This window comes from Pseudophryne corroboree, chromosome 6 (genome assembly GCF_028390025.1).
Source record: "Pseudophryne corroboree isolate aPseCor3 chromosome 6, aPseCor3.hap2, whole genome shotgun sequence".
NCBI classification, from domain to species: Eukaryota; Metazoa; Chordata; class Amphibia; order Anura; family Myobatrachidae; genus Pseudophryne; species Pseudophryne corroboree.
In genome coordinates, this window is record NC_086449.1 from 41,590,280 (window position 1) to 41,597,237 (window position 6,958).

Genomic DNA, 6,958 nt, shown 5'->3' on the forward strand with positions numbered 1-6,958 from the left:
GGTGAGGACTTTCCTGTTGTATTGCCACACTACTGGGACAGATATTCCTCCAGCGTTGTCATTTCAAGCACTTCGGCCCGGGGATTGTGCCACAACCCCAGGATAAGGGACATTCAAGTGTGCGGGTCCCAGGGGGACATTGGACCAAGCGGCAAGTGAATGACATCATATGTATGGTGACTATGAGCTCAATAATGCAGTGAGACCTATCTTATTTTATCTGCTATTTTTATTGTATTTTAAATATTAAATAACATTGTAATTTTTGACAATCCATCTCAGTCAGCGCTGTCTCTTTTTTTTTTTTTTTCTTGTTTGTATGATGTTATAGGTGTGACTAGCCTATCCAGACAGCTGCTTAACACATATTATTGGAACCACAGCTTGAGCGCCCCTTCCAACTTGATTGGTTATTTCTATTTTTGCTTTCTTAGCTGTTGTCTGTTTAGAAAATAAACATTGTAGCTGCAATGGCAATTCTGCACCAGGGCTGTAAGGGTTAACTTACTGCTTTGCAGATGTGCATGCTTGAGCTGGTTTGGGTTTTACTTTTTAATAAAAAAATCCAAACACACTTTTCAATAAAAAATATTTAGGATGATAAAAAATATCCGAAAAAAGTCTTTACATATAAAAATATATAAACTGCCCCCCCATCTTATAAAACTAGTATACTATATACTACAGAGAGCATCAATGACCACCATATATTACAGAAAGCATCAGTGTCCACTACATATTACAGAGAGCATCAGTGACCCCTGTATACTACAGAGCGCATCAGTGACCACCAGAGCCATAACTAGACATTTTGGTGCCTGTGCCAGAAAGACCATTGGTACCACCCTCCATATTTTATAAAGGGATGTGACCTCATGGGGAGGGGGCGTGGTCACATAATCGTACCAATTCACATTACAAAGTAGCGTCTGTTAGTCACATTACACCGCACAGTAGCATCTGTTAGTCACATTGCTCCACACATTAGCGTCTGTTATATACTCACATTACAGCGCACAGTAGCGTCCATTATACACATTACACTGCGCAGTAGCGTCCGTTAGTTACATTACACCGCACGTCAGCCTCCGTTAGTCATATTACTCCGCACGGCAGCATCCTTTAGTCACATTACATTGCACGGTAACATCAGTTAGTCACATTACACTGCACAGCAGCATCTGTTGGTCACATTATGCCGCATTGTAGCATCTGTAAGTCACATTACACTGCACAGCAGCGCCCGTTAGTTACATTACACCGCACAGTAGTGTCCGTGTCCGAGTCACATTACACCACACAGCAGCGTCCGATAGTTAGATTACACCGCACAGTAGTGTCCGAGTCACATTACACCACATGGCAGCGTCTGATAATTACATTACACCGCACGGCAGCGTCCGATAATTACATTACACCGCACGGCAGCGTCCGATAGTCACATTACACCGCACAGTAGTGTCCGAATCACATTACACCGCAAGGCAGCGTCCGATAGTTACATTACACTGCACAGCAGCGTCTGATAGTTACATTACACCGCACAGCAGCATCTGATAGTTACATTACACTGCACAGTAGTGTCCGAGTCACATTACACCGCAAGTCAGCGTCCGATAGTTACATTATACCGCACAGTATTGTCCGAGTTACATTACACCGCACGGCAGGATCCGATAGTTACAATACACCACACGGCAGCGTCCGATAGTTACATTACACCACACGGCAGCGTTCGATAGTTACATTACACTGCACGGTAGCGTCCAATAGTCGCATTACACCACACGGCAGCGTCCGATAGTCACATTACACCGCACAGCAGTGTCCGATAGTTACAATACACCGCACAGTAGTGTCCGAGTCACATTATACCGCACGGAAGCGTCCGATAGTCACATTACACCGCGCGGCAGCGTCCGATAGTTATATTACACCGCGCGGCAGCGTCCGATAGTTATATTACACCGCACGGCAGCGTCCGATAGTTACATTACACCGCACGGCAGAGTCCGATAGTTACATTGCACCGCACAGAAGCATTCGATAGTTACATTACACCACACGGCAGCGTCCGATAGTTACATTACACCTCATGGCAGCGTTCCGATAGTCGCATTAAACTGCACGGCAGTGTCCGATAGTCACATTACACCGAACGGCAGCATCCGACAGTTACATTACACCACTCAACACCACACGGAAGTGTCCGTTAGTTACATTACACAGCACGGCAGCGTCCGATAGTTACATTACACCGCACGGCAGCGTCCGATAGTTACATTACACCGCACGGCAGCTTCCGAAAGTTACATTACACCGCACAGCAGCGCCCGATAGTCACATTACACCGCACGGCAGCGTCCGATCGTTACATTATACCGCACGGCAGCGTCCGATAGTTACATTACACCTCACGTCAGCATCCGATAGTTACATTACACCGCAAGGTAATGTCCGAGTCACATTACACCGCACAGTAGTGTCCGTATACACACTGGCAGGAATTCAATTGGTTATCATGCACGATAGATTAAAACAGTATGCCATTAAGGTCACAGAATATGTACACATAACTTTCAGTGTGAGAAAGTCCTGGGCATAGGGCTACAAAGCATATACTCCTTTGTACCTCAAACCGCAGCTGCAGAACACCTCACAGATGACCCAGGTGGGGAGCACTGCACTGCAGTGTACTGTTCAGTGGGCGGGGCTTAGAACGGCCCAGGGGTGTGGCTTCAGGCAACAGGGGTCAGGGCTCAGCAGTGGAAGACCCAGGGGGCAGAATTTATAATGGTCCCCCAGAGACACAGCTTCGGATGGCATGTAAGAAGAACTTTGAGCAATCGTGGGCACAGCTGTGTAGGTGCACCAGGAGGCGGAGCTTATCGCGATCTGGAGGAGGATCTTATTTCGATCATGGGTATGTGCTTCATTGTGCAGTGACAGCTGCTGGCAGCTACAGAGGGGAGAGGCAGAGCCTTGGCTCTCCGTGACAGGATTCAAGTGAGGGAATGCTATTGGTGATGACAGGAGAAAAGTTTTTTTTCTCCTGTCAACACTATCTGAACTGCAGGGGCTCTGTGGGCCTATTTCCAGTGGGGGGCCTGGAGCTGCAACTCCATCCGCCCCATTGTTAATCCGGCCCTGGGAACCAGCATGGGTTTGTGAAGGATAGGTCATGTCAAACTAACTTAATTAGCTTCTATGAATAAGTGAGTGCAAACTTAGACATGGGAAATGCTGTGGATGTGGTCTTTTTAGATTTTGCGAAAAGCCTTCGACACAGTCAGGGGCGTAGCCAGAACTTTGTGGGCCCCATAGCAACATTTTGAAGGGGCCCAATCTTAATGCTTCTAGAGAGACACTTCTCTGCAGCAGTTGTTCATTTTATGCCCTATAATAGTGCCCTAGTTTCTTTTATGAATCGTAGTAGTGATTAAGTTCACCCTATGTCACATTTCAGAGCTGCCAGTACACATTATGCCGCACAGTACCCTCAATTCACATTATGATATATAGTGCTCCCCATTCATATTGTGCCTCATTACAGTGCCCTGGTTCATAAAAGCAGCTAGCGAGAGAACAACTCGGAATGAGATCCCAAGTGAGAACAGCTAGATTGAATGAAATAAGCTTGCATATATTAAGGCATGTGTCCTTTCAGCAGTTCATCCCACTCACTTCAAATTTACCAGTGGAATAGTATGTGCACAGGTCCACTGAGTGCTCCACAGTAGCTGGTTAGTGGGTATTATAATGTAGCCAAGAAAAGATGTAACTGTTGGCTTTGCTGATAAATAGTATGCAGTTGATATCAATTAGTATTGTTAATAAATGCCCGCAAAGTATCAGTATATAGAAATGCAAAAATGCTGCGAAGTATACAGTACCTGTCAAATTTGCCGTAGCTTTCTCGGCAGTACATAGACCCTCTAAGCGTAGTTCCTAGCCATGGGTGCAGCTTCCATCGCAACCGCTGCTTGTAGCATCGATATCCAGGCGGAGGTGTCAGCTGTGTGTGTCCGTACAGTGGGGGTCATTCCGAGTTGTTCGCTCGCAAGCTGCTTTTAGCAGCATTGCACACGCTAAGCCGCCGCCTACTGGGAGTGAATCTTAGCTTATCAAAATTGCGAACGAAAGATTAGCAGAATTGCGAATAGACACTTCTTAGCAGTTTCTGAGTAGCTCCACACTTACTCGGCATCTGCGATCAGTTCAGTGCTTGTCGTTCCTGGTTTGACGTCACAAACACACCCAGCGTTCGCCCAGACACTCCTCCGTTTCTTCAGCCACTCCCGCGTTTTTCCCAGAAACGGTAGCGTTTTTTCGCACACACCCATAAAACGGCCAGTTTCCGCCCAGAAACACCCACTTCCTGTCAATCACATTACGATCACCAGAACGAAGAAAAAACCTCGTAATGCCGTGAGTAAAATACCTAACTGCATAGCAAATTTACTTGGCGCAGTCGCACTGCGGACATTGCGCATGCGCATTAGCGACTAATCGCTCCGTTGCGAGAAAAAAATAACGAGCGAACAACTCGGAATGACCCCCTGTGTCAGGCAGTGAATTCAGCAGCGCGGGTTGCCGTAGCTGTCTTCAGGTCTCAGGCAGTGTCAGAAACCACTAATCGTGCGTGCTCGTTGATGTATAGTGATGTGAGCAGCACAGCTGTAGTCACTGTAGCGGGGTGTGCTCGATCGTGGTGGGCATTCAATATCTATGAACCACGGTCCGATCCCAGAGAGCCTCTAGTCCTGTTTCCTCTACGTGTTTCTCCGGACTCGGACGGCTCCGTCAGGAGGCAGAATGTCTCCTTCGTCATCTTGTATATTTATATATTGATAATCCCATGGATCCTAATATTGTACTACATAAGAAGTATATTTTTTGCAAGTGCAATAACTAGCTTACTATATGAAATTTGTTTTTTATTGTTTTTTAATGTGCTGTTTGTAATAAAAATTTTTTTTTCTTAATGGATCGTTTATGTGGTTTTGAGCGCCTAGCTGGTAGAATCTATATACTAGCGTTTGCATTATAGAAGAGGCTGGCTACCCTTCACCAAGCTGGCTACCTCTTCACGTATCTGCACCCGCCTACACGGCGCCAACAAACCTTATTTTTTTTCCTTTCTTGTAAATTTACAAAAGCTTTTGAAAATATTAAAAAGTGATGACGTTACCCATAGCAACCAATCATCCTAGAAAATGATATAATCTGATTGGTGGCTATGGTTAACATCACTACTTTTCATTATTAGAAGCGGTAGTAAATTTACCCTTAAGTGTCCACCTGGTGAGACTCTGAGATACTTCAATACTTGTGTCAATATCTTGACTTCTCAAAGGTCATGTTTGCTTGTAAATAACTACATTAGCCTAGTTGGTGACCTGACACATACTGTATCACCTACTGTTTCAAACAGGGCCGTAAGTCGTAGTGTGCGAACACACCACCATTGCTGCCCCACAGTACCAGCACTTGGCTTGCATGGTGTCTGGAATGACACTCTGAAGCTAGTGGCAGAACTTGTGAGTGGTGGGCCCAGGTACAAAAATATAATTTAGGCCTTCCCCCCTCCTCCATCCCAACCCAAGTTTACAATATGCCACATGGCAGTGGGTGACAGGGAGAGGCAGCGGGTGACAGCGTTAGGCAGGGGGAGGCAGAGGTCGACATAGAGAGACAGAGGGTGATGATGGAAGGGAAGGGGATGCAGGGGGTGACAGGGAGAAACAGGGGGTGACAAGGGCACAAGCACAATGTCCTGTGCGGTGCGGAGAACGGGGGTATGTACCTTGGGGGGGGGGGGCAGGAAAACAGTGGCCTTTGCTCTGTCTGTGACATGGACCCCCACCCCTGACAGTGCCAGTTACAAAGCATGTGAGCTGCCTTTAATTGACAGACAGCGATGAATCAGAAAAACATGTACAGCTCACTAAGGTAAGGGGCAGTTCCCTCAGGCAGTGGGCCCACCCTGCTTTCTGCTCTGGGCCTTTCATACGACATTGCTTAAAATCATCTGTGGGAGGTCAAGGGATAACTCCTTGCTGGCCTGGGCAGCAGTGGACACCTTAGTCCTCAGAGACCCCGGTGCAAAGCACCTGCTGCACCAACGGTAGGTCCGCCTGTGCTTGAAACCAGTAGTGCTGCTGCATACGGTAACTCCCTGGAGCGTCATATTGATTCTCCTGGTCCACACCCTGCAACCTGTAGAATCACCCAGAGCTTCCTGATGGTGCTTTGTGTGGTTCTCTACTTCCTGTTACCAATGGACCCTGCCTCACTCGACATGACATCACATGTTTGGGTGGCTGGGCCAGACAGGACGGCACAGAGCCCTGCTCCGGCACTGGCCCCAAAGATAGATTGGTTCGTTCTGTCTGCTTGTTAATTTGAGATATAGAAACACAATTTATGTACTTGAGATTATATTTTTCCAAAATATTAATATAAGCTGAATTCCCCTATGTGGAACAATACTGGAAGGTATTTCAATATAGTTGACAATTTATTTACTGAACATAGAAGCTAATTCCTAAGACAGAAACAGACAAAACATGAGGAAAGGCTCACTAGGTTAAATATGTATACACTAGAAAATAGGATTTTGGTTACCTATCAGTAAATCCTTTTCTCGTAGTCCGTAGAGGATGCTGGGGTCCACATTAGTACCATGGGGTATAGACGGGTCCACCAGGAGCCATTGGCACTTTAAGAGTTTGAGAGTGTGGGCTGGCTCCTCCCTCTATGCACTCCCACCAGTCTAGAAACGGTGCCCGAGGAGACGACATACTTCGAGAGAAGGATTATACACAGATAGTGGCGACAGTGGCGGAACAAGCAAGCGGTGGGCCCAGGTGCGACAAAATGCTTTGGGCCCCCCCCATCCAAGTCCACCCCAGGGGCAGTGCGCGCCGTAGGCGCGCGCAAAAATACATAGTGGCGT